This window comes from Palaemon carinicauda, chromosome 18 (genome assembly GCF_036898095.1).
Source record: "Palaemon carinicauda isolate YSFRI2023 chromosome 18, ASM3689809v2, whole genome shotgun sequence".
Taxonomy (NCBI): domain Eukaryota; kingdom Metazoa; phylum Arthropoda; class Malacostraca; order Decapoda; family Palaemonidae; genus Palaemon; species Palaemon carinicauda.
The window spans coordinates 37,243,068-37,248,067 of NC_090742.1; the positions used below are offsets into that span (position 1 = coordinate 37,243,068).

At 31.6% G+C, this 5,000-nt stretch overlaps 1 protein-coding gene across 1 annotated transcript in view; it reads left to right on the forward strand.

Moving 5' to 3' along the window:
- The first annotated feature begins 3,884 nt into the window (after positions 1–3,884).
- The window catches only part of LOC137657046 (prolyl 4-hydroxylase subunit alpha-1-like), a 107,769-nt gene continuing 106,653 nt past the window's right edge, over positions 3,885–5,000 (forward strand). The window contains exon 1 of the mRNA XM_068391407.1: positions 3,885–4,131. The gene's annotated coding sequence lies outside the window, so the exon portion shown is untranslated. The remainder of the gene's footprint in view (positions 4,132–5,000) is intronic.

The following is a 5,000-nucleotide window of genomic DNA, read 5'->3' on the forward strand; positions in this document are numbered from 1 at the left end:
GACATCGGCGTCCAAATTTGAAGACAACTTCTCCTCGGACAGTTCGTCCTGCAGATAGTTTTCAGGATAACAGCAAAAATACGTTTACTTTTTTCCATTTATTGTTTGTTGTTGACAAGTGTTTCGAATCACTTGGCGACCTTTCTTCAGGACCACATTGAGTTTAAGAACTACACTTTAATATAAATGTTATAGTGGTGAAAATTTGATCAAATTTTCACCATCATAACGTATATCAATTATATTAGTTTAAGGTTGGATATTTAAAATGCATCATCAGTTAACATAATCTATATTGTTTTAGAAGTGATTGGTGACAATAAAATATGTGAAATGACATGCAATGTAAGTTCATTGGTGCATTATTATAATGATGATGTGGTATATAGGATGTAGGGTATAAAAGACAAATTGTTTACTCAAATTATCTGGTTCGGCGTCAATAACCTTAGGTGTCAGGATGACAAAAAACTCCTAATCAATAAGTCAATCAATCAAATTATCTGGCCAAGTCGCTCACATCCAAGCGAACCCCCTTCCCTGGTGACGATTGCTCAATGCTCAAAGGTCCGAGTCTAGCTGGCTTCACCCTTCTCAAGGCAAAAGGTAATATTTCCTTAGCATTGAGTATTCGTATTATTACGATTTTATTTGCCGTTTCATGTCCTGATGTCTAGCACCTTGAGTGTTCCCCCGGTAACCTCTTCAAGAAATCCATTACTTTCGATATTTGTTCAATCAATCTTTCGCATATTTACTTCGTTATCTATAGTTTTGATATAATTTTAAACACCTGGAAAGCAAACTGTATGAAATATTGTCATCTTAGTATTTTGTTTTTCATTTACTAAAAAACTTCCACCAGAAGGATCTTATCCTAATTGTGCGACCTTTAAACCTCAAACATTGGGGATAGGGGTAGAAGGATACTGTATAAGCAGGTGGGGGTTAAAGATGATAGTGGAGAGGTGGCAATTGGGTGATCTCAATGTATGGCTTGACGAGGTTTGCTTATTAACATTTATGAAGTGATGATGATGATGGTAATACCCCTATTGATAACATTTAATATCAATGATTCCAACTCGCAATAAAAACGGGCATATATCGTTCTGATATTGTTTTTATGTGGTTACTGAGCATCTTTGATACATGGGATCTTCACCCGAAAGAAATACAATTCCAACACCAACTTGCAGAGTAGTTAGCGGTCTTGTGTGACCCTTGGGAACATCCAAATAATATAAAATATTGGCTACAGGCAATATATATATATATATATATATATATATATATATATATATATATATATATATATATATATATATATATATATATAACAGAGAGAGAGAGAGAGAGAGAGAGAGAGAGAGAGAGAGAGAGAGAGAGAGAGAGAGAGAGAGAGAGAGAGAGAGAGAGAGAGTAGCTGCTAGAATAATGCAAACAAAGGATATATGATTCCCACGTATATTAATTGGAATTGTCAGTTCCCACAATATTTAAGGATGTTCCATATAGAAATGTAAAAAGGAATTCAAATATATCGGTGTGATTATATTTTTCGATAACTATTCTCGAAAACGATTGCATTTCTTAGAAGAATAAGAGATAAGACCTCTCTATTTTTTCATATATATATATATATATATATATATGTATATATATATATATGAATATATATATATATATGTATATATATATTTATATGAATATATGTATATATATAAATATATATATATGTATATATATATATTTATTTGTTATTTATAATTATATATATATATATATATTATATATATGTATATATGATATATATATATATAATAGATAATATATGTATATATATATTTTATGTACTGTGTATATATATTATATTGTATATATATTATATATATACATATATATATATATATATATATATATATATAAATATATATTTATATATATATAAAGTATATATATATATATATATATATATATATATATAAAGTATATATATATATATATATATATATATATATATATATATATATACAGTATATATCATCAATCCTCGCACTCCTTTGAATAATATCGGTAATTATCCTCCTCCTCACATTCGAACCATCCTAAAGATGTCTCGATTTTTTAAAGGTCAGACCACATTTCAACCTTTCAGGGCAAGAAGGACATGATGTATATAAGTCTGGTATGGCGAGGCGACACCGGTTTTATTGCTGGATGTACAAGTACGCAATGGAGTTAGGAGCAAATTAAGACTGCTTGCCATTGCTGAGGCATATTCTCTACTAAGTGCCACCCTAGTTGTTCTAGTTTTCATTATGAGAGAATTGAGTTCATTCATCATTTGACATTTATATTGTCAGAAAAAGGTGCTTCTTTTGTTAATTGTTTAAAACAGAACTCTCTCTCTCTCTCTCTCTCTCTCTCTCTCTCTCTCTCTCTCTCTCTCTCTCTCTCTCTCTCTCTCTCTCTCTCTCTCATTTTCAAAACAAGCACCTATATATGAAGCGCTTGACCTACATCTCGTTTTTCTGATTCTTCCTCCAGCGTAATGACTACTTTATACATCTCAATTATGTTTCAAGGGGCTAACTACTGTACTATAATTGTTTAGTGGCTACTTTATTCTTGGTAAGGGTAGAAAAGACTCTTTAGCTATGGTAAGCAGCTCCTCTAGGAAAAGGACACTCCAAAATCAAACCATTGTTCTCTAGTCTTGGGTAGTTCCATAGTCTCTGTACCATGGTCTTCCACTGTCTTGGGTTAAGAGTTCTCTTGTTTGAGGGTACACTCGGGCACACTATTCTATCTAATTTCTCTTCCTCTTGTTTTGTAAAAGTTTATGTAGTTTATATAGGATATATTTATTTTAATGTTACTGTTCTTAAGATATTTTCTTTTTCTTTTTTTTTCCTTTCCTCACTGGGCTATTTTCCCTGTTGGGGCCCCTGGTCTTACAGCATCCTGCCTTTCTAACGTGGGTTGTAGCTTAGCAAGTAATAATAATAATAATAATAATAATAATAATAATAATAATAATAATAATAATAATAATTAAGATAGAATATTTATATTCATATTGACCTAATATGTAGGTTCATGCGTACTTCCAGTCACACATTACACATTTCTGTTTATACATTTAATTATGTTACTTTCACTTTATTTATGAACCATAATTAAGAGAATGATTGTTACATTGCTGATAAGATAACGATAAAAAACAACGCATTCGTTTTAACACAAAAATAGAAACAGTTGACGAATGTATTCAATTAGTTCACGAATTGGTGTGCTTACATCAGATTAAAAGCAAGATACATTTCATTGGCCAAATGGGAACAAGAGCTGAAAAAATCCCAATATACTGTAAACCCGTAGTTGAGCTGTGTATTTTATTTTATATAATATTTATCTAACATGCAATACTATATCTTTTGTGATGTAATGTGAATATGAACAATGAATCTATTGTGCATATATTTTCTTTGTAAAGAAAAAAATATTGTGTCGAGTTAATATACACATCTGAGTGGGAATTGCTAAACGAATAATGATGTAATTTGTTATAAATAATGGGCCAACTTACTTGTATATTTTTGGAAATGAAATGGTATCAAGACAATATTTATCTTGGAATGAAATATTCAGTTAGGTAAGCTGTAGTTTCTAAGAGAATAAATTGCATTTGAGCACATGAAAATAAAATACTGGAATTGAATATATGTAATTGACATGTTTCTTTTCTTGCGTTTTCCAAACTCTTATTAAGGATCCTTGGCTACGAGTCATCCCTGCTCGTCCTTGATAGTCAGCTCAGTTAAAATCACGATGGAGAACATTTGTTGTTTATATGTAGTTCAATAATTCATATTCTCACCCAGTGACATTTGTACAGCTAACCAAAATGGAAAGCTCGAGATGTTGCTAAAGATATTGGCTTCCCAACTGGATCGGGAAGCAACTCGTTTGACGTCAGATGTAAACACACAAGATGGCGGCTGCAAGTAGGACGTGCTCTTGCTTGGCAAGTTTAAGTCCATTTGTAAGACGCGTAGTGAGACGATTTCCTCAGAACTGCGAATTCGTGGGATCGATAAGTACCTATCGTAACCTAACGTAATAGAAGTAAGTTTACCTCTGCACCTAACCTCACCATTCTCTTCCCAAACTCTCCCAATTGTGCACTCAACCAATTATTTTAGTCACAATTAGCAGATAATTTTCGTTATTTTTAGTTAGGGATTCAAAGGTTACCGGGACCAATTTGCGTCTGGTTTTTCTTTGCACTCTTTTGGCATTTCAATCCTCATAAATATTGCGAAAGTTTCTTCATTTGCTAGATTACGATACCATGACTTGAATATATAAGGTCTATATCTAACTAGTTTTATCTAAAGGAATTCAAGTTCATTTAACTTTCTTAATGTTGTTAAATTTTAAGAAACCAGTTTATGAAGCGGCTTAGAACATTCGATGAACAGCACTTTTTATTTCTTTTGGATTTTGAAAGTTTTAAATAAAGTGTATATAAAGAATTAACTATGAATATCAAATGTACATATCTTATGGTTTTTATTAATTCTATGAGTGGATAAGACACTAATCTATTTGCATGCAAAAATTTGAGGATTAAATAACGAGCCATCAGATGTTTGATCGCAAAAGAATTTTGTGATTTTGATACTTAACAATCTTACCATAGTTTGTTTCAGTAAAACGTTTCAGTTGCATTAATGTTGACTTTTGAGAGTTTCAACTGACAATACAATGAGCAACGTTCTAATAGCCCAGGCCCGAAGAAAAAGTAAAAAGAAAAAAAAAGTGTTGATTAACTATATCATTTGATATTACGTGAGAAACTCTGTTTTACCAAATCCATCTTCGTTGTGTGGGTGGGGGGAGGGGTCGGTTGTCAATATTCACATTTTGTGCAGTCGTGTTTTTTAATTCATTTTAAACATAACTTTGCAGGTGTTCGGTTTTATAAAGTTCGC